Source organism: Neofelis nebulosa, chromosome 2 (assembly GCF_028018385.1).
Source record: "Neofelis nebulosa isolate mNeoNeb1 chromosome 2, mNeoNeb1.pri, whole genome shotgun sequence".
NCBI classification, from domain to species: Eukaryota; Metazoa; Chordata; class Mammalia; order Carnivora; family Felidae; genus Neofelis; species Neofelis nebulosa.
The window spans coordinates 193,727,287-193,752,459 of NC_080783.1; the positions used below are offsets into that span (position 1 = coordinate 193,727,287).

General features: G+C 52.2%; 1 long non-coding RNA gene across 1 annotated transcript; it reads right to left on the reverse strand.

Moving 5' to 3' along the window:
- Positions 1-1,196: 1,196 nt before the first annotated feature.
- Positions 1,197-11,639, reverse strand: LOC131505011 (uncharacterized). The gene is made up of 3 exons (XR_009258235.1): positions 3,692-11,639; positions 2,868-3,071; positions 1,197-1,531 (listed from the first exon to the last, which is right to left on the reverse strand). It is a non-coding gene; the product is annotated as an uncharacterized LOC131505011 (long non-coding RNA).
- Positions 11,640-25,173: the final 13,534 nt, after the last annotated feature.

A 25,173-nucleotide genomic window follows, 5' to 3' on the forward strand; every position in this document is an offset into this window, starting at 1 on the left:
AGAGCCGTGGTCCCAATATCATGGGTGGGTGTGAGAAGGGAAGGGCACCGTGTGGTGTGTCAAGCACCTGCACGGTGCCCGGCCCGCCTGGCAGTGGCTAGAACACGGATGTCCCCTTCCCTCTGCTTTCTCAAAGAGCCTCTGAGCTCTGGGCAGAGGCGGGGCCACAGTCAGGGCTAAGCAACTGAATAGGTAGCACCGTGGCCCCACCCACAGGGGTCCACCTGACTCAGATGAGTCATTCATTGATGTTCCAGGTAACTTTACCCAAGGACCTCAGGACACGGGCCCTAGGGTCAGACTGGGCTCAAATCTCTTCTCTCCACCCCCGGTGGCTCACTGTCTGTCTTCTCTAAGGCCCCCGTGTGCTCCTCTGAAAGCAGGGATGATTAATAGTACTCAGCTTCCATGGTACGTTTCCTGCCCAATCAGAGCCCTTTCCCCCAAACCCCCAAACTCCATTTTACTCTCAGGGATGAAAATCATCCTGAAGTCGACCCATGTCTCTGCCTCACCAGCCGGGGGATCTTGAAGTTACAGTCTCTCTCAAGAGCTCCGCACGGGAGTGTCGGCACCCATTACGCCGTGCAGGGAAACAACTCTGGGCTTCTGAGTTGTCGCTTCCTCCTGTCATTAGCTGTCACTTCTCCGGCAGCCAGGGGTGCTACCGAGGTGCCCCCGGATCTCTGTTCCTAACCCGCAGTGGACACTTTTCTTTGTAAAGGGCCACATAGTAAGTAATTTAGACTTGGTGGGCCACATGTGGTACCTGCCCCATGCTCTTTGTTTGCTCCAACCCTTGAAACATGTAAAGCCCATTCTTAGCTTGGCAGCCACACAAAAGTCCTGTGGGCTGGAAGTGCCCCATGGGATGTGTTTGCCGACTCCTGGAGAGGCAGGTACACCGGCGAGTTAAACACGTACCTCGAGGGAGCCAAAATCAAGAGTCGGACCCTTAACCAACTGAGCCACCCAGGCGTCTTTAAAAATTTTTAAACAAAATATGACACGTGTTCATGATTACAAAAATGAGTCACAGAAACAAACCAAGGAGAAAGTAAAAAAAACAATCACCGAAAACCCTGCTCCCAGAAACAACCCTGGGTACCGTGTTGGTGAACATTCTCAGCCACCTCTGTCTGATTGTAAACACATATGGACGCAGTTTTGAATGAACGGGAGCAGACGCCACAGGCTGTGGTGTAAAACGCTTTTTTCTCTCGACAATATGTTGTGGACATCTTTCCATGTCAATAAATACAGAGCGGCAGCTTTGTGTTAAACGGCTGCACGAGCCTCTATCGCGTGTACGATCGGGGCTTGGAAATGCAAACCGGCATTCAGTCCCGCGTGGCTCCCAAAGTGAGTGTTGGTGGGACCGTGCTCAGGGGACAGCCGTGGTGGCTGAGCCATGCCACGGCAGCCACAGCCAGGGTCTCAGACTTGTCTTTGGAGCAAGTCCCTTGAGAGTGGGTCCCAGGGCGGCCTTAGACAGGGCTTTTGAAGAGGGTCAGTGGCCCCAGCTGGCTCCCTGAAAAAGTATTGCTGTCCTCAGGGACTTGGCTCTCCTGGGGTTCTTTTTGAGGTGCAGGCAGTCGTAAGGCTGGGCCATCGCTGCAGGGTTGTGGGCATAAGTGGGGATGACCTGGGGGAAATCTTTCCAGAGCAGTCTGTGAGAACAAAGGTCAGTGCCCCTGCCCCACTGAAGCTTTTGGTGGAAGCAGAGGCTGGATGAGCTAAGAAGGTGCAGCTCACCTGCTCCCCGGGGACAGGCGGGGGCCCCAGCTGCCGCCTCTGTGATTTGCATTCAGCCCTTGTCTCTGACAAACTCCGCAAGCAGCAGCCTGCTCCCAGAGATGTGCTATTTTAAGTGCTTCCCCTCCGCCCCTAAGGGTGCCATGTGTTTATCTTGCTTTCTAGTTAAAAGGGAAAATCAATTTCACTCTTACCTTAGGAAGGTTTGGGGGGGGCGGGGGGGGGCTTCATTTCATTAAAATGAAAGTGGGAGTGGGGGCGCGGGGAGGGGGTCTTCAGAGTCCCGCCCTCCACCCCCCTCCCCCCAGGCCAGTTGTGAATAAACAATAGCCTGGGTCCACCCAGACTGTGGGTCCCAGGAAACCCCGGGCTCACCTGCAAGGGGCCAGGGGCGTGTGGGTTACAACCTCTTATCCCAGAGCGAGGAAGGGAGGAGCCAAGCTCATCAGTGCTTGTGTGTGTGTACGTGTGTACGTGTGTGTGCACACACGGCTGGAACTGGTCCAAGGATGCATGTGTGTATGGGCCTGGCTTGGCCCTGAGCTCCAGGCACCATTCTGTTGGACGGACAAGGACTGTAGGTCTCGGCTGGGCCACCTTCCTCATCCCCCACCAATGGCTGCCTCCTTGGTGGTCTGCATTTCTACCGTGCATCTTCTCGGCCGGGGAATCCCAGCTCCAGCCTTTGGTACAAAGGCCTGCTCAGGCTGCCTCCTGCTCTGAGATGGGGGCCCCTGGGGGCTGAGCTGCTGAGGTAGCCAAACAGAGCATGCCATCCACAGGGCAGAGGTGTCTGACCAGAGAAGGGCCAACCGGGGGTCCCTCTTTCCTGGCTCTGGAAGTTTTCACTGAGAAGAGCCTTTGGAGTAGAAGGTGTAGGAAAGGAGATCCTTGGGGGTGGGGGGGCGGATTCTGGAGACGGGGTCTTCCTGCAGAGCAGTAACCCTCGGAGTAAAAGGTAGCCATCTTCTCCCAAAGACCACCAGCCCTGACCGAAGGCTGCTGGGTAAGAGCGTAGGTTTGTGGACTGCTTTTCTCCCCCGTCCACCCACATATTTAACGAACATTTACGGAGAAGCCTTGGGTTCCAAGCAATTTAAAAACCTCCTCACCTTCCCTTTGAATGCCCCCTCCCTTGCATGGGGCTGATGGAGACTGCAGCGACAGGGGCTAGACAATGCTCCTGTCCTCAAGGAGCTTCCGACCCAAAGGGGACCAGACCTGGGACCAGATGCATCGAGGCAGGTGCTCTGATGGGATCGTGAGCCAAATGCTGTGGGAACGCACGCGTGGGGCTGATTCCCTCTGATGGAGACCTGCAGGAGAGAGGCTCACGGGAGAAGTGGGGCTTGACTTGTCCCTGAAAGGGTGAGCCAGCCTTTAAAAGATGCTGAAGCAGGTGACGTGTGGCCCAGCCCGGGGGAGTGGCTTGACAGATGTTCAGTGATCCCATGTTTGTGGTGGGTGGGTGGCAGTGAGTGGGCTGGGGCAGGGCAGGGGGAGGGGCTGAGGGTCTGGAAGGTTTTGAGGAGAGGAGTGGAAGAGTCTCAACTGTTGTCTTGAGAAGATCACTTTGTAAGAGTGGGCGGGGGGATGGATTGGCCCCGGGGGAGCAGTAGGGTTTGGGGAGCCCTTAGGGGGGCTAGCAAAACAGCCCAGGATGGAGGGAAGGAGCAACGGCAGAGGCAACTGAAGGGTCTGGGCAGGGCAGGAGAAGTGTTGTCTATGGTCACTTTGTGACAGCAGGATGGGGGGTGGTACTTGTAGAAGTGACAATGGCGGGGTTCCCACCACCAGCTCACAGGACCCATGGGTTGGAGATGCCCATGAGGTCATGCGGTCCACACTCCTGCCCCTGCCCCTGCGCCTGAACCCCCTTGTAAGCCATCTGGGCTTTGGGACTGCAGTGAACGCCTCCGCCAGGATTCAAACATACCGGAACATTCCACCACACTCTTCTGGTGAAGTGGTGTTCACTTCCTTCCAGCTGGATGCTTCCGGCTGTTACAAAGGTCGCCTTTCAATTTAAATGAAACTTGCCTCTCCACGGCCTCCCTCAGTCTGTCCAATTCTGTTTCCTGGAAGAAAACAGAAAACAGAAAGAGTCTGATGCATATTTCATATGCCTGGTCATCAGGTACTCGATGGCAATTCTCCTGTCCTCCCAAACTCTTTTTATCTCCAGGCTATATTGTAAAAATGGTAATAATGTGAACATTTATTGTGCTTTTCCTGTTCCAGGCACTGTGCTGAGAGCGTCACATACGCCGTCTCAGGGGCTGGATCATGAGTAGCTTTGAAACGTCTTTGTAAGGGGTTCCATTGTAATCCCACAGGCGTGAGGGCTCACTGCAGACTTTTAAGTAGGGAGGGGATATTTTAGGAAGACAACTCAGGTGGCCAGTGCGAAGAGTGCCAGAACGGATGTGGTGAAGTGAGGAGGCTGCTGGAATAATCCAGGGGAGGAAGGAACAGGGTCTGAATTTGAGAGGTGGTAAAAGGTGCGGCAGACAGGCATAACGTGAGAGACATTCAAGGTCAAGTCAATAGGAGCTGGGAGGGGTTGGACATGGGAGGTGAAGGAGAGGAAGAGTCTAGGGTATCTTCAGATTTTTATCCTAAGTGGATTCTATGAAACAGAAAGTCTAAGGAGTATATCTGGATCATTTTGAAGGCAAAGAGAAGGAGAGATTACATTTGGCTTTGCACATATGGCGTTGTAGATGCCACTGGGACACTATTTATTGACTTTAACACGCCTCTGTTTAACATTTATTGAGGATCAACTATGTACCAGGCACTTTGCTAGATGGTAAGGTTATGAAAATTTGGTCACTCTTGTTCTTAAGGGGCTTACTATCTAGTGGATGGAGACATACTTGTAAATTGACAAGTGTAAAAAAATGACTACTGGGGCACCTGGGTGGCTCAGTCAGTTGAGCAGCCGACTCTTGATTTTGGCTCAGGTCATGATCCCAGAGTTGAGAGATCGAGCCCCGGGCCGGGCTCCACACTGGGCGTGGAGCCTGCTTAAGATTTTCTCTTGCCCTCCGCCCCTCCCCTGCAAAAAAAAAAATTAGTACTACAGGGTTTTCTTTAGGAAGTGAATGGATAAACTGTGATACATTCGTGCAAAGGAATATTATTCACTGCTAAAAAGAAATGAGCTATCAAATGCTCATGAAAAGACATAGAAGAAACTTAAATGCACATTGTTAAGTGAAAGAAGCCAATATGAAAAGCCTACACACTGTGTGATTCCAACTATCTGACATTCTGGACAAGGCGAAACTATGGAGCTACAGTAAGAAGATCAGCTGTTGCCAGGGGTTAGGAGGGGGGAAGGGATGAGTAGGCAGAGCACAGAGAACTTTTAGTCAGTGAAGCTACTCTATGATACTATGATGGTGGATAAATGTCATCGTACATTTGTCAAAACGCTTAGAGTGTATAACACCAAGAGTAAACCCTAATGTGAACTGTGGGCTTGGTGTGATCATGCCTTGTCAATGTGGGTTCACTGATGGTAATAAATGTCCCATTCTGGTGGGGGGAGTTGATATAGGGGAGCAAGTGCATGTGTGGGGACTGTGGGTATCTGGAAACGATCAGTCCTTTTTGCTTAATTTAGCAGTGAACTCAAAACGGCTCTAAAAATAAAGTCTATTTTAAAAGTGAGTATTACAAGATGCTAAGATTGAGATCTGTGTAGGGACTAGAACTCTGAAGGGGGAGGGGTGGTCGGGAAGGGTGTCGTCATCATGGAGGGGACCTTGACTTGTGAGAGACATTCAGTGGAGACCAGTCTGTAGCTCAGAAGAGGGCTCTAGGCGGGCAATAAGGATTTGGAATTCATTGGATCATCCGTGGAAGCCAGGGGAACATGGGAAGAGTATATGAAGTTCAGAAGGATGGAATCATGAAGGTGAGACCCCAGCTATGCCAGTGCCTGAGGGCTGGGAAGACCTTGGAGAGGGTGAGAAAGGAAGAAGGAGGATGAGATGAGAAGGACCTTGGGTGAAAGGAACATGCTGAAAAGCGGAGAGTGTATGAGAGTGGCACTGGGGAATGGCAAAATAAGGGAAATAGTTAAGTCCCCGAGAGTCCATTGGAACCCATGGACTAGAGCAGACATAGGCTGGGTCATCTAAAAATGAAAAATTGTTCAGGGACCAGGAGTGCTGGACTATAGCCTATTTTGTCTGTCTAGGAAATCTAAAATAAGAAAATTGTTGGCCAGAAGGAAGTTGATCACGGAGCAGAAGAGAGTGGGAGTCCCCAGAGAAAAGAGAGGCGGTGCCCATCCCAGGGAGGTCTAGAAGACAAGAAACTGTGACCTTCAGGAAATTCTGTTCCTAAAGACACGTACAGAGCATTCAAGCTATAAGATTTGGAGTTTTCTGGTCCCAATGGCAAGAGCTTCTCAAGGGCAAGAGGAATGGATGCAGAAGGCTGTGGTTGTCTCTAGTCTCTTTGTTCCACCAGACGTCTTTGTTCTGAGTCTGTTCGCCAAGCAGCCTTCCAGCGCTCGTGCAGATCTGCCCTTAAGTTGCCAGGGCCTGAGTCCAGCCTTTTCCAGTGGAGACTAAGAATTTAGCTACTTACCTCCAGCTGCTCATGGAATCCCCTACATGCCCTTTCTTCTCACTTGACCTCATGCTCCATTGACAGAATGAAACTCCTTCACCTTCTGTCCCCACCACCAAATCTACTCAACTACAGATACTCGTATCAAAACCTACAGTTGGTATTTTCCTTTCTATAACATGGTTGGAAGACTTTGAGCATACGTCCAAATCCTCCATTTATGCCCTGGACTCAAGCCAGCTCACCTTCCTCAGGGCTTTGCACCTTCCTTCCCTCTTGCCGCTCTCCGCAATCATCCTCACCTACAGATGTGCATGTTCTGGAATGACATCTTTTGAAAACCCCTATAATTGGCCAGACACCTTGCTCCAAGCATTGTCCCATTTCCCTGCTTGTCGGTACAGCGAAATAGGTCAAACAAATAATTGCCTACAATTGCTGTAATCACGTCTCCACCTCTGATTCTCCCTCTCACCTTTTCTACCTGGGCTTCCATTCCCACCATCCCACCAAAAGTCCTCTTGGCAAGATTACCTGGTGATCCCCATCCCGCCAAATCCAACGGTTGCCCCTCATTGGCACTCAACCCTGACGGCTCCTCCCTCTTCCTTAAAACGGCTCCTCTCTTGGCTTCTGGGACACCCACTCTTCTCAATTCTCTCCCACTTCATGGGTCTCTCTTCAGTGTCTCTGGCAGGCTACACATCCTCTACTTGCTGGATGACCAGGAGTTTCCCAAACTAGGTCCTCAGCCTTGACTGAGCCTCATGCTCACCTGTCAGGCTGCATAGTTGTCAACACTCCGCGGACGTCTGTCAGGACTCTGGGATGGCACATGGCCAAAGCTGAGCTCTTAATTTCCTCCAGAAATCGGTGCCCCGTCTCAGGAATGGGAACACCATCTTCCCCAGTGCTCAAACCAGATACTTGGGAGCCACCTTTGATTCCTCCCATGTTTTGTCTTACAGTGAGGCCAACTATGACTTCCGCTGGTTCTACCTAGAAATTATAATCTGGCTTTGCCAGATTCTCTACGTTTCTGTAGCTACCACCTGTGGCATACTTCATAGCATGCCCAGGGCACCCGATCCTCCAGTGGCGGCGTCCTTCTCCAGGAATTCCTCTCAGTTGAAGAGAACCCTCTTTTGTTTGAGGCTACGTTCCCTCCCCAGGCCCACACCCCGTCGTCCAGGGACTGGTTGAGTCTACGGTCTGAAAGCCTGACCCTCTGGCTTCCATTTAGGACAGGTCCAAGGACGTCTCCCAGCTTGGTGGCTTCCCTTGAGGGGAGCTGAGGGCTCTCAGTTGCAACTTGTTCACAGTTGGAAGTTGTGCCTGCTTTCCTCACTCCCCCACAGGTGTCGTCCCTGAGCGCATCCCCCAGGAAATCACCTGTATGCAAATCACAGAATTCCAGAGTCTGTCTCCAGGGAAAACAATCTACACTAGTCAGAACCGCCATCACATCTCCCCCACAGCCCTGCGATAGCCATGCCGCTAGTCTCTCTGCTTTGGCCGTTGCCTCCCTCTAATGCATTCTCCAGGTAGCAACCAGACTGCTCTTCATAAAACAAGAACCACATCATCGACTCCCCTGCTTTAAATCTCTGTTCATTCACTGTTGCACTTGGACTAAAGTCCAGACTGGGCCCGGGGCGGGGGGGGGCGGCCTGAGCCCGCTAGTGTCTCTGGCCTCATCTCCCACCACTCAGCGGTTCGCTCAGCTCTGCAGCAGCCACACTGGCCTTCTTTCTGTTCTTTAGACACCCCACTATGCTGCCCGCTTTAGAGTCTTTGCATTAGCTGCTCCCTTGGCCTAGAGTGCTCTTCCCCCCAATCTCCCCATGGCTGGCTCCTTCATTCAAACCCCAGTTCAAATGTCACCTCCCTGGAGAAGCTTTCTCCGACTGCTTGCTCTAATGTAGGTTCTCTATGTAGGATTCTCTGTCACTTCATCCTCCCTTGTTGTCATCACAATACTTACACACATGAAATCTTACAGTCTATCTACTTCTGGGCCTATTTTAATCTGTGCCCCTGTGCCTCTAATGCAATCTTCTTTGAGAGTAAAGACCGTGCCCGTTTCGTGGAATGCTTTAGTGCTGTGTCTGCAATACCCACAAGTATGCAAGGGTGTATCAAGATGAATGAATGAAGGAATGAATGGAAGTTTCCAGGAGCCAGCATGCCAGGATCTAATCGCTCTTGAGTTCTCCCGAAAGAGGTTCAGATTCAGTGAAGGTCTTGTTGGGACAAGGCTCTAAGCCACTTCAGTCACCAACATCAAGGGCCAAAGGGAAGTCAAGTACAGGAAGGACACAAATCATTCAGCAGATTTAGTAACTAGGAGATTATTGGTGACCTCGAGGAGAACAGCTTCAGTGGAGTAGAGGAAGTGGAGGAATTAAATTGCAGCAAAATGAGAGTGAATAGAAGGGCAAGAAATGAATACAGAAAACTCTTGGAAGGAATTTGTCAGGGATGGAAAATAAAGGCTCACTTGTTTTCTGTTGATTGCTTGAGATGGGCTTTGCTTGGTTATAATCTAGGGGAAAATTGCTGATCTCATACTACCGTGAGCATCCACTAACACTCTTAGGGGCTGCTGGTGGTGCTAGACTCTTCTCTAAGCTCCTTATGTATGCATTTGTTTTCTGTTACTATGGAACAAATTGCCACAAACTCGGCAGCTTGCAACAACACATATTTATCATCTTATAGTTTCTGCGGGTCAGGAATCCTGATATGGCAGAGTTGGGTCCTCTGCTCTGGGTCTCAAAGCTTACAGTCGAGGTGGCAGCTGGGTTGAATTCTCATCTGGAGGCTCAACTGGGGCAGACTTCACTTCTACACTCCCTCAGATTGTCAGCATAATTCATTTTCTTGTGGTTGTAGTGCTGGGGCTGTGGAGTCTTGGTGGCCATTGGCTAGAGGCTCCTCTGAGGTCCTAGAGGCCACCTGCAGGAGGATGCCCAGGGTTCCCCAGTGTGCCTGATTACTTCATGAAGCCAGCAAGGAAAGTCTGTACCTCAAGTCTTCTAAGACAGAGTCTTATGTAATGTGACATAATTATAGGAGTGACATCCCATCACCTTTGCCATATGCCATTGGTTAGAGGAGCAAGTCACAGGTCTCGCCTCTACTCACGCCAGGGGATTTCACGAAGGCCTGAACAGGAGGAGATGGGGATCTTGAGGGACCTCAGAATCTATCCACTGAACTCATTTAATCCTCACAAAACCCCAGGAGGTGGACCTTACTGTTATCCTCATTTTATGGAGGAGAATACTGGCAGTGAGAGAGAAGGGGGGACAGACAGAGCAAGACCCATCAGGCAGCAGGAAAGGGGATAATGCAGAGCATAGCTGGAGAGTTCTACTGTAATCGGAGGAGAGACACCTCAGTCACTGATACTGGAGAGGAAGGAGAGAAGGATCCAGATCAGCTCGTAAGATTGGGGTGAGTTCCTAGGCATCTGCCCAAGAGGCATAAAAATATATATCCGCACAAAGATGTGTATGCAAACGTTCACAGCAGCATCACTCCTCACAGCCAAGGAGCAAAAACAACTCAAATGTCCGTCACCTAGTGAACAAACAAAATGTGTTTTATCCATACGATGCAAGAGCATTTTGCAATAAAATGGAACCAGCTTCTGTTGCAGGCTGCAACATGGACGAACCTGAAAAAGAAGTCAGACACAAAAGATTACGCATTGTGCGACTCCATTTACGCGAAATGTCCAGAAAAGGCAAACCTGTAGAGACAGAACGTAGATTCGTGGATGCCTAGGGCTTGGGATAGGAATGGAACATGACTAAAAGATTAGAACGGGGTGATGACTGCCCAAGTCTGTCAAAACAGCAAATATCAGTAAATTGTACACGTCCACAGAGGAATTTTATGGCCTGGAAATTACACCTCATTAAGCTGTTTAAAAAAAAGAGAGGGGCAGTAAGTTGGTGGAGTACTTCCCACCCCCGCCAAAAAGCCTTTTTCTCTCCCACCCAGGTCAGGTCATATGCTGAGAGTGAGGAGTGTGGCGTGCGGGTGAGGAGGGTTGTCCAGAGGGGACAAGGACTAATAAGCCAGGAGTGGGGACTAGAGACGTAGCTGATGTGTGGAAGGCCCTTGCTGGGGGAGTGGAGACACCGAGCTTAACGTGTTCCAGTCTCCAGTATATTTTCCAGTCTTGCTGTCTTCAGAAACCCAAGTCCCTAAGCAGAAAAACAAGGGTCACGGTCTCAAGCCAGACTTGGCATTTGGCCGGATGGGATGGAAAAAAGGGCAAGGAGGTTGAGGGTGTTGGGAGAGTGGAGTCAATAGGATGGCAGTGGCGACTCAGGACAGGGGAGGAAGCAGTGCTGGGGTTCCGGGGACAGCCGATGGAGGGGACAAGAGGCGACTTCAGACATGGGGGTTGCAAGGAGGCCGCGGGCCAAGTATGGTGGGAGTGGGGGTGCGCGGGGACAGCGAGAGTGGGTGTTGCATACGCTTTTCCTTTCGTGTCCTCAATTGTCAATATCCTTCTGGAACCGTGGTGCCCCGGCCTGAGTGTGTCCCATCTGCGCCGTTACTCGCTGCCACGGCAGAGAGCTGACTGGTCCTGAGCTTACTGTCCAACTCACAGCCCTAGAGCTCTGTATGCAGTGGGCGCTCCGTAAGGTGGCAGTTGGGTTTAGGACCCAAGGGCAAATTGCACATTTACGCTTGTGCCGCTTTAGCTGGTAAACCTCAGCCCATTGGTTCAGCCGGAGGACGTCTGTCTGATCCCACCTCCTCGGTGGTGCCTGTCTCCGGCTGTGTACCGTGTACCTGTCTGCCAGCAGGTGCTCTCTGGTCCTCTCTGTCACTGGTGTCCCGGACCACCAGAGCGCCTCATGCTGACTGTGGCTGGAGCTCTTGGATCGTCCATCCCAGGAAGGAAAACACAAACACTGCAAAGCCCTCGGGTCTTCAAACTCTTGCCTGGGGAGTGGGGAGCAATCTCTTCCATCGGGTGCCTCCCTGGGGTTCAGAACCTCCTGTCCCCAGCCAGCCGGCCCTTTGGAGGGGAAGGCGAGTCCACCCCAGCCTCCCTTTCACGCTCCAAGTCCCACAGGAAGGAGGATCGATGCTTTCTGTCTCCCGGAGACAGACCGTGCATTCCTGCAGGGCTATTGACAGCCTCGGCGCTCTCTCGTATCTTCCATACTTCATTTGTGAAAAGAACTGTAATTACCCTCAAGGAGTCATTGGAGAAAAGTATACAAATTGAAAAGGACTGGAATTGGGCACCTCTGGCTGCGGAGAAAACACTTTCCATATTGAACCGTTCTCTCTCGGGCCCGAACATTCCCGTTTGCTCGTCCCTTAGCTTTTCTGCCGAAAACTGTGGCAGCCTTTGTGCCCGCCCTGACAATGGGCGTTTGACACGGAGGGCAGCGAGATTAATGAAAGACCAGAGTTTTCCATTTCTCCCTTCCACAGCTAACTACTTTCCTTTCAACTCCTACTGCTAAATAGCTCAGACAATTAATAAAGCTTCGGTTGTGCTTTGGGTTTTTTTTTTTTGTTTGGTTTTTTGTTTTTTGGGGTTGTTTTTTTTTTTTTCTCTCTCTCTCTCTCTCCTTTTCTTCCCACACAGTTGGTTGTTGACACGGCCTTAACCCCACCATTCACTGGCCTTGTTAACTGGTCCGGAGACTTAGATCTTGCCAAGAGTGGAGAGTTCTACGATCTGGGGAAGAAAATGTCCCTGTTGCGGGGCAGTTATCTGAGGTCGAGACGCTGAGAGCTTTGTCCCAGGCCCTGCCAGGTGACCCTGGGCCTGGGCCAGCCTCTGAGCTCCCTGCCCAGCTGCCTGACCTGACGGTGCCTTGGCCTTGAGGCCTTTTTGTTTGGGGAACTGTATTATTCATTCCCTGGGGCTGCTGTAACAAATGACGTCAAACCTGGTTGGCTTGCAACAGCAGAAATTTATTCTCCCACAGTTCTGGAGGCCAGAAGTCCAAAATCAAGGTGTTAGCAAGGTCGGATCTTTCCGGAAGCTCTGAGGGAGAATCTGTTCCATGCCTTTCTCCTAGCATCTGGTTATGGCCCGCAGTCTTTGGTGCTCCCTGGCTTGTCGATGCATCATTTCATCTCTGCTCTGCTTCCCCCACCTCCCTGCTTCCCTGCGTCTTCTCCTTTTCCATCTCTTATAAGGGCACTTGTTGGTTTTAGGGGCCACCATGATCTAGGATGATAATCTCATTTTGAGGTCATTACCTTAATCACTTCTGCAAACACCCTCATTCCAAAGAAGGTCACAACCAGAGATTCCAGGCGGACGTACTTTGCGGGGGCACAACTCAAACCGTTGTAGAACCCAACAGAACTCCTCTGCCCCCCCCCGGAATTCAGAGCTTGGGCCGCTTCAAGCCCCATTCTCTGCCTAGTGCCAGAGGCTAAAGCCCACTGTGTGCGCACAGCAGCCGTCGGGGAGCAGGTGGGGGTGGCCATGGGGCAGGCGGGAAAGGAGGAGGGTGAGCCCAGACCATCGCAGCCGTGGACTCCCACTCACCTGCTCCCCGGCTGTCCAGCCTCCCGAAGCGAACCCTCAAATGCCAGCTGGGATTTGAAGAAGCTGCTCAGGACCACCCCCGCCCCCCCAACCCATTTCCTTTCTATCCTGTTTCCCCAGCTCTGAACTCTCAACCTTGGGGCACTGAATTCTCCCCTCGTTTCTGCCCTTGGACCTCTGTTCTTGTAGACTCTGCTGGCTCTCCCCTTAGCCCTGCCTCCTGCTACTGCCCCGGGGGACAATCATAGCATTAGGAGCACATGTCTGGAGTGCTGATTCTGTGTCAGGCACCGTTCTAAGCACTTCGTACACATTAGCTCCTTTAATTCTTACAACAGCCCTGTGAGGAGGGTACTGTCAGTGCTGCCCCCGTTTTAGAGATGGGAAAACCGAGGCCCAGAAATGTCCAGTAATTTGGCTAAGGTAGGGTTTCTCAACCTCATCACTGCTGACATTTGGGGCTAATAATCCTTTGTTGGGGGAGCTATTCTGTGTGTTGTAGGATGTTTAAGCGGCATCCGTGGCCTCTGCCCACTGGATGCCAAGATCACTGCCACCCCCTCAGTCGTGACAACAAAAATGGCTCCAGACTTTGCCAACGTCTCCTGGGGTGTGGTGAAACCACCCCAGGGTGAACCCCCTGGCCTAAGGCCATGTGGTAGTGACTGGAGAATCTAGGATTAAAGCTCAGCAAGTCTACACCTGGTCCAGTAGTCCCCCCTAATCGATGCCTATTCTGGATTTCGATCCGTGCAGGCACTACACGTTCAAGGTTAGGGCTGACACCATAGCTTATACCCCGTGAAATCTAATGTCCGTCCTTGCCTGACACTTCACACCGAGACAGGCTAACCAGGCACGGGGAGGAGGGGTGCACACTTTCTAGGGCAGCTCGGGGTCTCCAGCCCTGCACCGCTCCTGGCCGTGGCCGTGCCTCCTAGCTGCCCGAATGGCTCAGCATTGGGGTGTGGACACCACAGCTCCATGTGCATCACGACCCTGGATTCACAAGTATACCCTGGGATCCTCCCTCGTTTCCGGTTCTCAGGACAGGGCGCGGGGGTAAGGGGATTCACCCCCTTGATGGCCTTCTAGGGACGGTGCAAGGACTCTACCTGTTCTCCTTAAGCACATGAGAGATTCCTGCTTGTGCTCCTGGGGGAGGGGATGGCCTTTTGAGGTCTCTTCCAACCTGGCTTTTGTCCATTCCAGAAATGGTGAGGGTTTTGGAGTCTTCAGAGGAGGACTAGTAATTAAAAGGGCGAGTTAATTGCCCCTGGTGGTCATGGCTACTGCCCTTGGCTTATGGCCCTCCCTTTCACAAAGAAAAAAGAAGGTATTAAACTAGGAAAGCCAGAGAGGGTTGTTTGTTCTGTGTTCCTTCCCCTTCCCCACCCCCCTGGGCCCCCGCCCTCCAACCACACACACAAGTGGGGACAGTGATGGTGGAAATCTCTGCGTTTCTGTAACAAGAGCTCCTCTCTGCCTGGTTCCGTAACGAAGGAGAAAGGACCAGATCGTGTCATTCTCGGGGGAAACGTACCCACTCTTTCCAAACACACAGTGGCTCCGAGGCGCTAGCTGCTTTTCATCGTCTGCTATAATCGCTCGTTTTTTATTGGCACATAAAAGGGCTTCCTGTAAAACATATTAAAGCTTCCAATTCTGAATGAAAAGCACTTGATGTAAAATCTCTCCAAGAACAGGAGCCGCAATCAAGCGGGGGCTGGTGGCATCTCCCCTGTGTGGGAGGGACAGCAGCCTGGACAGTGGGTTGACACCACCCTTCAAGGAGCTGGGGCTGAGGAAACCACCCTGGGAGGACACAGCCTGGCTGCCCCAATCCCCCCCCCCCGCCAGGAACCTGGGCCTTCGCTCCTTCTCCTACGGGCTGAACCCTCCCCAGATGTATTCAGACACGTACCAAAGAAGATCCGAAGCCCCAGGCAAACATGATACATGGCTCCCGGATGCCTGTTTTATTAGAAGATTCAGAAAAAAAAAAATGTTATTATCTTTATGTGCAAACAAACATGGCAATATTAGGGAGTAGAATACAAAACACGTGTGCGTTTTTAGGATTAAAGCACAGTTTCCGAGAAACCGCCTGGCTCTGAGCAACGCTCCTGTCTAGTAGGGATCCTAGAGCAGAAAAGTTTGAGCCGCATTGATGTTTGGGTCCAAGCCCTAATTCCCTGGCATTCAGAATCCTTTGTGATCTGGCTCCATCAGTGGAGTGGAAAAGTCCACTGCCTAGAACATAAGCTTCCCAAACGCAGGTGTATCTTTCCGAGGAGAGAGAACTCGGGCCAGAGGGGAGACAGGGTCCCGCATCACACGGCTAGGTGTGATGTCAAGCCTGAGCCTCCTGCCTCAGCCGTGCTGTTTCTGGAGTTCCTGCCCTCCCCGCGGCTCCCTCTCTAGGAAGGAGTTCCTATTATTATACCCATTTTACAGATGGGGAAACTGAAGCACAGAAAGGTTAAGCAACTTGCCTGAGGTCACACAGCCAGGAAGTGGAGGAATGTAGCATCTGAACCCGGGTGATATCCGGCTGCAGGACAAGCATACGTCTGCCTCTTAAGCTTCTCTGTATCTGTTTTGTCTTTAGTGTTCTCAAAGAGCAGTCTTTAGACCAGCAAGGTCAGGATCATCTGGGAACTGGTTAGAAACGCACATTCTCCGGGCGCCTGGGCGGCTCAGACGGTTAAGCATCCGACTTCGGCTCAGGTCATGATCTCACGGTTCGTGAGTTCGAGCCCCGCATCAGGCTCTGCACTGACAACTTGGAGCCTGGAGCCTGCTTCGGATTCTGTATCTACTTCTCTCTCTCTGCCCCTCCTTGGCCTGTGCGCGCGCTCTCTCTCTCTCTCAAAAATAAATAAATAAACTTAAAAAAATACTTAACAAAAAAATGAAACGCACATTCTCAGTCTGGACCCTGGACCTTCTGAATCAGAAATGCTGGGGGTGGAGAGCAGTTGTCGGTGGTTTAGAAAGCCACACAGGTGATTTAGATTCCTGCGTAAGTTTGAAAATCACTGCTTTCGAGGGTTAAAGTGAAATAATGTTTATAAAATTCTTAGCGCAGCATTCAACAAACGTTAGCTATTATCACGACCAGCTTTATTTGATAAGAGTGAAAAAACCGTTGTGGGGAATATAAAAAAAACACCTGTCTCCTTGGTAAAGAGCCATGGAAAGCAACTTACACTGGCAAAAAAAAAAAAAAAAAAAAAAAAAAAAGAAGAAAAAGTATTCAAGTGCACTGGGGGGAGAGATACCGACAAAACCATCATAGTGATGCACCTGGCACCTGGAACTTGATCCAGTGCAAATAGATGTACCCCCCACCCCGCCAAAGGGGCAGAGCCCATCTCGTCATTTGAAGGACGCCGTTGCCTCCTCCTGGAACCTGATATGATCTGGTTAATGAGCTGGCCGGCTGATTCACTGGCTGGCTTAAAGCTAGACCTCACCCTGGTCCTCTCCTGGGCACCCCCATCCCTGCCCGCATGGGCTCCGCCCCACGACAAGGACGCCACGTCCCTTGGCCTCCTATGCTTGCTCAGGTCTCATGAAGACACTCCCCTTTGGGCGTGACCTGCCCCCTTGTCACTGCGTGTCACCCTCAGTGGCGATGGGCTTGCCCTTCCCCGGGCCCGGCGTGTAATTGGCCTGGCATTACCCCGCAGTCTCCTGGGAATTGCTTCTGTCAGGAGCAGAACAAGCTTATCTGTTTAGCCTGAATTATGTCACCATGTGCTCAATGTAAATCTGACCGCCTTCCCGAAGCACCCGTCCTGGATGGATTTGTGAATAATTTCGCCACCACAATTATTTTACAATTTTGAATCTTGGCTGGCAACTTAATGCATAGTTTGCAGCAAGAAGCTGCATAAATCAGGACTTCAAACAAAGGCTCTCCAATCGGGCATGGGGCTCCCAGTGCTGAGAGAGGCGGGGAGCCCCTCCTTCAGGGGGCGAGAGCTGGACTTCCGGCCCACACCCCCAGGCCACGTCCCCGCTTGGAGCTTCTCTCTGCTCAGGGGCCTTTCCGGTGCTTTCCACGTCAGTTTTTTTCTTGTTATCTTAGTGTTTAAGTTGATTTCCACTTTTATAAATTGGAGGGGGGTGGCAGGTAGTGGGCTCGCCTTCTCTCTTCCTGTTTCCAGGGCCACTTTCCCTGATCTCCTCACCCTCCAGGACAGGACCTGGTCCATAGAGATCATCTATTCCAGCATGTTTAAATGTCTGTCCCCCCAGGTCCCAGAGGTGCCTCGGGCTGCCTTGGGGTGGCGGAGGGAAAGGCTCTGGGCTCTGTTGCCTCAATCAGGGCAGCTCCCTTTTGATTTATCTTGATTTATTTCATACATTTTTTTTATTTGAATAAAAGTGTTCAGCTGCTAGAAAATTCTGAAAACCCATGGTGTAATCTAACCCTTTTGTTTTACAGAACGGGAATCTGAGCCTCGGAGAAAAGGGGCATTGCTAAGCAAATTTGCTGTAAAGCACACGGATGAGAAACCCAGGCTCTGGCAAAGGTCCCCCAGAACTAGCCTCTTTCCTTGACTAGCTCGTGCGACCTTGAGCTAAGCTAAGGCTTCACCCCTCCCAAGACTCAGTTTCGTCAGCGATTAAATGGGAATAATAATAGATTTGTTCTGTACATTAAATGAGATCGCATGTAAAGTGCCCAGCCCAGTGTCTGTACCCAATAAATCAATAAATGTTAGCTCAGGGTATTAACCTGGGTCTGCTAAATCCCAGCCATAAGAACACACACCGGAAACTACGTGTGGTGGAGTCTGTGTGTAAGTAAAGAAGAAACTGGCATGGGCTGAGCACCTAATACCTGCCAGGGTCCTATCATTTCATCTTCAAACCTGCATGTGGGTCTCACATCATCGGCATTTTGCTGGGAAAGAAACTGCAGCCTCGAGCGGCGGACTGGCCAGGGCAGCCTCCCCGATGGAATTCCACCCTCCTGAGACCAGAGGCTGAGACCAGACGCTGGCTACAGCCGTTCCAGTAAAAGGATTCGGCTGGCACTTGGGCCGGGCTATCAACAGTTTCTTCAAACCACGTTAGCTGTTTTCCCCAAGTATGTTTATTAACAGACTTTGTGTCTGCTGCCTTTTGCCCGTGTTTACTTTTATAGCATTCTATTCCCGCCGCATGTTGTTCTATTAGCCACCTTTCCTCCCTAGTTTTGTTTTGTTGTGTTTGTATCCTCTCTCCGCTTTCATAAGTGATGAAAGAGACTCGTGAGGGGCCTCTCACCAGGGAGGAGGCACCGGGAGAGTGGGTGATGCGGTTCTTTACAAGCTTCAAGGTTGTAGACGAATGGAATGGACGTATGGGGGAGGGACTGGGCACCCCTTTATTCACTCGATTATTTGGCTGGTATTCATCAAGACAGATCTGGTCTCTGCCCCCGGGGGGACTCAGGGCAGTGCAGAGGGCAGATAAACTAGCCGTGGGAAGACTGAGCAGTGCTGCCCTGATTAGGCAAGTCCTTGGTGTGCGGCTCATGGGAGCACCTCCCTGGGGCCCCACCTCAGCACCCAGCTCGGGCATGGCCCAGAGGAGTTCTCACAAAAGGTGCCGAACAACCATTTGTGAGAAAGTCACAGTGGCGTCAGCTCCTCGCCTGTGTGCCCCGTCCTTTCCCTGGGCTCCACGGCCAGGGTCTGTTCAGACCTGCAGCCATACAGGGCACCCCTTGGGGGGAGTTTGCTCAGCTCGCCTTCAGGACGGTGTCCCGTTCCCCAGCCATTCTGGATACCCCGACTTTCCTTCCCTGGTGTCTGTTGGGGACTTAAGAGACCCCAGCTAGGGCAGAGATAAGTGGAAGAAACAAACATCCTGCCATTTCTTCATACATGCAGACACACATACATGTACAGATCATGTGCACACAGATCAGTGTCGGCATCCAGAAAGACATGCCCCCCTACTTAGAAGTTCATGGCAAATGCCCCCCGCCACACACAGACACACACACACAGCATAGAATCATACAGTCACTTAATTCTGGTCGAAAACCTGCATAAACCAGACACCATTCAAGGCCCAGAGAAGAGCAGGGTTTCAAAGAGACGCTCCATACCCTCCTGGAGACAGGGAAGAGGCAAGTTAACACAAAAATAAATGTACAGTAACAAATACACGTAAGTGCATTGAAGGAAAGGAGTAGAACACCGTGAGAAAAAACAGCAGGGAATGTGTTCTTTAAGTTGAACGGGAAGGTAAGTAGCAGAGGAAGCGTTTCGGGCACGGGAGCACGCGTGCGGAGGCCTTGAGGGAGAAAAGAGTTCCAAACATTCAAGGAGTCAAAATATGGAATCAGCATTCACATGAACACAGACTGCACATCCATACGAGTATACGTAGAAATCTACGCACAGGTGAGTGTGCGCCCCAAGCACGTGCACCGCGCACCCATAGACAGGTGCGCGGGGCACTCACGCAAACACATATACGAGTGGGGAGGAGCACACACACATATACACACACATGCACACACATGCACCTATGTATATGTGCAGAGCACATAGAGACACGCACAAACGAACAGGAGAACGAACCTGAAGGCACCGAGCACAGAGATGGGTGTGGAACACACACAAATACTTACTCATTCTCCCGTATGCATACAGACACGAGATGAGCGTGCACCGTATCTACACACGTCTGTCCACAATCACCCCCCACGTGTGACACGCACCCCCGTGCATGGAAGGAAATAGCACATTGTCCGGAGCTTCAGAACACACGGTGATTCCCAGGCCCCAGACCATGAAAGTCAATGGCCATTAAGGAGCCGATCCCTCCTTCGGTTCTGTGAGCACCTGGGGGCATAATCCGTGGCCGCCTCCATTTCTGCACAGCTTTGGAAGGATTCTGGACGGTGAGGACGAGGGGAGGGGGATGGAGGTCTTAGAGTCTTTGACATTGTTAAGCGCTGCCCAAGGCAGCTTTTCTCCCTGAGCTGTATGCGGATGGTGTTCTCTCGTTCCAGAGGGCGCTTGGCTCCTTAATCCATTTTCCTTGGCCTTTCTTTGCAGGTCAGACAAGTGGCCTATTGGCCACAGAGGTCAGCTAAAGTTCCCTGGGGACTGGAGGCTTCCTTTTTGCAGTTGGTGGTGGGAGGGGAGGGCGGGTTGGTTTCCTGAGGGTCTGGATATCCTTCTCCCCTGCTGGGTGTGAACAAGGCAGGGCCTGGGGGCCGTGCTCTCTGGGGACTTGAGGCCCAGCTGAGGGGGCTGGGAGAACTGGGCAAAGTTCACCTCTCAAGTTCAAAGTTCAGAGAAGTGGCTAACGTCTAAAATAAACTTTAACAAAATCAAGTGAGGCTTGACTGGGAGCAGGAGGAGCTCAGTGTCAGCTGAACAGCCCAGACAGTCACTTGTGTTCTGAGTCTCAGTTTTGTCATCTGTGAAATGGACTTTGTCATCTGATACCTTGGCCCCCGCCTCACTTACAAGATTTGAAGACAGGGGCACCTGGGTGGCTCAGCCAGTTAAGCTGCTGAATCTTGGTGCGGGTTCAGGTCATGGTCTCACAGTTTGTGAGTTCGAGCCCCGCATCAGACTCTGCGCTCCTTGCGTGGAGCCTGCTTCGGATCCTCTGTCTCCCTCTTTCTGCCCCTCCATCTCTCTCTCTCTCTCTCAAAAATAAACAAACGTTAAAAAAGAAAAAAAGATTTGAAGACAAATGAGATAATGGACTCCCAATTTCCTGGCTGGACTTTCGAGGCCCCTCTCTGACCTGACCGCTCTTTACTGCCCTGCCCTCCCCAACCTCACTTCTAGCCTCTCCCCCACCACACTATAGTCCAGTCACACAGAACCACCGGAAGTTCTGCAAACCCACTCTGGTCTTAAGAGCGGTACCTTTGCGCGTGCTATTTTCTCCTCTTGGAATGTCCTTTCTTCACGTGTTCCCTCAGTAAATGTCTTCTGACTTACCCAGACCCCTCTGAGCTGTGGCATCCTGAAGGGAACCTGCCCTGATCAACCCAAGCAGCCCCGGATGTTTTCCTCCTCTCTGTCCCTGTGGTTCCTGGCAAAACCACCACCCCTTGGTCGCACTGTGTCACCACATCCTCCTGCCCCATGGGGGGGCCCATAAGGACAGGGACCGAGTCCTGGCCATCCCCCCATCCCCAGGTGTTCCCTCAGAGCTTGTCAGATACTGGTGGATGAGTGCAATAAACATATCAGGGTGTGTAGATTTTAGAAATCTGGCTCTGTTGATTAAGTGTCTGACTCTTGATCTCAGTTCAGGTTCTTGATCTCAGGGGTGTGAGTTCAAGCCCTGCAATGGGCTCCATGCTGGGCATGGAGGCTACTTTAAAAAAAAGACAGCAACTTAATTTTAAAACCAGATGCAGGGGTACCCGGGTGGCTCAGTCAGTTAAGCGTCCGACTCTTGGTTTTGGCTCAGATCATGATCTCGCAGTTCGTGGGTTTGAGCCCTGAGTTCAGTTCTGCTCTGGCAGCTTGGAGCCTGCTCGGGATTCTCTCTTCATCTCTCTCTCTCTGCTTCTCCCTCACTTGCTCTCTCTCATTCTCTCTCTCTCTCTCAAAATAAATAAATAAACCTAAAAGACAACAGATGCAGAATTCCTCTCTGGGAAACAAGTGCTTCTGTTGAGGAAAGTCCCTTAATGATGTCTGGATGTGGGGAGTGAAAGGTGAAATCCATTGCCGTCCTCCCCATCTCAGGACGTGGTCAGAAGCAGCCAGAAAGAGAAGGAAGAAGAGGAAAAGAGACGAGTTGCTTTCTAAAACCGAGTAGAAGAATTTGGAGGTTCAGAGCAGTTAGGAGAGAGGAAAGCCAGGAGCCAACAGCAGGGACCGGGACGGGAAGTGAGACCCAGCCACACTGTGGGCTCCCAGGAGGAATGCGCTGTCTCCCTGACTTGAAAGGGCAGACCTCCGGTTTGTGCACTGCGCTGGCCGACGTGCAAACCTCTCCACCCCCACCTCCCAAACTTCACTAAAGTCGGGGGCACACAAATGCCGCGTGTTGGAGCACTTGGAGGAACCCAAAGGAAAGGGGCAGCGCTGGGTGCCGGAGGGAGCGGCCGGCCGTTCTGGAACACAGATGGCAGAGGGGATGCTGCGAAAACCTGTCTGCATCGATTGGCAGGACCCGGGCTCAGGCCCTAACCGCCACAGTGGGTTGGGGGGAGGGGAAGCAGGTCCAGCCACCTGCCTGGAGGCCTTGGGGACGCTGGGCTGGCAAAGGTCCGTTGCACGACAATAGGAATCACTGGTCTCGAGAAGCCCCGTGGCCTGGGAAGTGGGGGGAAGTGGAGGTGGGGACCAGGGGTGACTTTCAGAGGGCAGTGGAGTTAGATCTGTTCTCAGGAGGAGGGCTGGAGGAGCCCGGTAACGTGCATCACCCGCAGGGAGACTGGCCACACTGAGTCTGAAGCTAATGGGCCTCATCAGGGGGCAAAGAGGAGCTCTGGCAGCCACCTGCAGATCCAGGGGAGGGACGGCCCACACCTGCCCCCGGCCAGAAGGGGCTCCATAGGGGCAGCTCTGAGCTGCGCAGGAGCCTCTGTTACAGCCCCCTGTGCCACCACCTCCCTCCCCAGGGGCCCACACAGTGAGCAGGAGGCTCCAAACATGAATTCCCCTGACTCAGCCACTCGGCAAGGAGACCGAACAATTAGGTCAGTTTAGAGCCAGAGCGACGGGACAGGAGGCAGGCGTGCCAGCGAAGCGGTGCCCATCCTTACTTCCGCGGCAAAGCCACACTCACAACCACGGAGCACCCGGCCTCGTCTGACCCACGGGCTCCGGGGTCCCGGTAGCTCAGGCCGGACTGGGGAGAACGAGAACCCCGAGCAGCTGAGGGAGACAGCTGGAGGCTCTGGTGCTGCTTGATTGGAGAGGAAGGTGCAAGGTGTGGCCATAACATATGGAGCAGTTTAGGAGGAGCCCCTTAGGGACCGCGTTCTCAGGAAAGGGAAGGAAAGCAGTTCGTTCATTCGGCAAACATTTCCTGGGCACCTGCTACGCGCCAGTTCTCGGCACTCGTGGGAGAGTTCAGGAGAGCGATCAGGCCGGAGTTTAAATGTCTGCACAAAGAGCAGACACCTGAACCCGAACAGTGAACTTGAGCCCCACGTTGGAATGCTCTGATTTCCTTGTGATCCGGAGAGTTTGGAGGAAGAATCCTTGACTTGACAGGGGGGCGGGAACAAGGAGAGAAGCCAAAGGTGGAAACGGACTCGGAGATGTTTCTAGCAGCCTGACTAATGAGCCTTCAGCGCCAACCCAGCAGACGCTCCTGTGCCCGTGGCTGGTGCCAGCTACCTCTGCAGACAGTGACGGAGGTCTCTGCGCTCTGACCGGCTGAGCGAGGCCGCGTGTGCGCTGACGATGGCTGAAGAGGACTGGGGGTGGGGGGAATAAAAACAAAAGTGCAGGTGGGACCACCGAAGGCTCCCTTTGGGGCGGTGGCAGCAAAATGGAGGCAGGGCTTGCCTGCTTTTGGAGGGCCTGGGCCAGTGTCCAGGGAGAGCACTTGGGGGTGAGGAGGCCTGGCTTCTGCCTCTAGCTGGGCAGCTCCAGAGCGTTTGGGGTGGCCCAGCGAGCAGCCAGAGGGAAGGGAGGGCAGAGGCAGGGGCAGAAGCATCCAGAGAGGCTGGCGGAGAGGTCGGGCAGGCACGTTAGACAAGGCTGGGCACGCCCCTGGCATGAATGGGGTTCCTTCCCTGCCTCCGCCATGCCTGGTCAGGCAGGGTCAGGAACTCGGTGACGAAGTGAGCAGAAGGGGCTGAGGAAGGCTGGGCAGACGAGGGAACAGATGCAGAAAAACCCACATCATGGAGCAAAATAGATCTTTCCACAAGCGATGCTGTTTAGATGGTCCCATTACGCTTTGGCCCGTTTTCCTGATGGGATTGCTTTGGATTGAAGGGTGTGGCAGTGACTTGGGGGAGCTCGTCGAATGGCTTTAGGAGAGGGGAAGAGAAGGAAAGGCCTTGGGGTCAGAAGTGGAGGGGTCCTGGGGCGCCTGGGTGGCTCAGTCCGTTGAGCGTCTGACTCTCGATTTCAGCTTACATCATGATCTCACGGTTGGTGGGATTGAGCCCTGCATGGGGCTCTTCACTGACTGCAGATCCTGCTTGGGATTCTCTTTTCGCCCCTCCCCCACATGCGCGTGCACACTTTCTCTCTCTCTCATAATAAATAAATAAACTGTGGGAGGCTTTTCAAGGCAGCCTGCACCAGGGTTCTGGGGGCCTGGGCCCATTTGGGTTAAGGATTGAGGGCTGAGTGTGGCAGCTCTTGTTTAGATATTAGAAAAACAAACTTGGCCTCCACTCGAGGTCAGAACCAAAAAGGCAGAAGGGACTGTGGAGAATCTGGGGAAGGCCACAGCGTGCTCCCATTCACGCCCATTCAGTCAGTAAAAACCAAGAAGCCTGACGATGCCACGATGAGGCTTCAAATGTTGCTAGAAGGGCAAGTTGTTTTGTTTTGTTTGTAATTTCTTTTTAACGTCTATTCATTTTTGAGAGACAGAGAGTGAGTGAGGGAGGGGTAGAGAGAGAGGGAGACACAGAATGGGAAGCAGGCTCCAGGCTCTGAGCTGTCAGCACGGAGCCTGACGTGGGGCCCGATCCCACAAACTGTGAGATCATGACCTGAGCTGAAGTCGGACGCTTAACCGACTGAGCTACCCAGGTGCCCCTAGAGATATACGTTGACACGACGACCCTGGAAAACAATCTGACATTGTCTTGTCAAATCAAACGATTCAAACATCCTCTGCCCCACCAATTCCGCCCCACGGTATATGTGCGCAGAAGCCCTTGCCCCTGTGCCCCAGGAGACACCGAGGAAGGCTCAGTTCATAAAAGTAAACGTAAAGACACGGAAAGCCGGAAAGAACCCAAGTGTCTCATTCCGGAAGCAAGGTTAAACACATAGGGTAAAGCTCACGCTGTGGAATGATGGGGAACAGTGGCAAATGATGGGCCCGGGGTTACACACAGCAGCCTGGGTCAATTCCGGTGGCTGACGGAAGGTAAAACCAGGGTCTCAGAAGACTTCAAACCATCCGAGGCCTGGTTGATGAGACTCCGAAAGAAGGCAGAGGAGATGATGAATCACTTAGGCACATATCCTGGGCTAAAACTGAGGAAGGAGGAAGGGAGGAGAGAGGGAGAGAGAGACAGAGAGAGAGCAAAGAAAGTCAGGAGAGGAGGGAAGGAGTGCAGGGAGGGAGGAGAAGAGGGAGAAGAAAGGAGAAGCAAG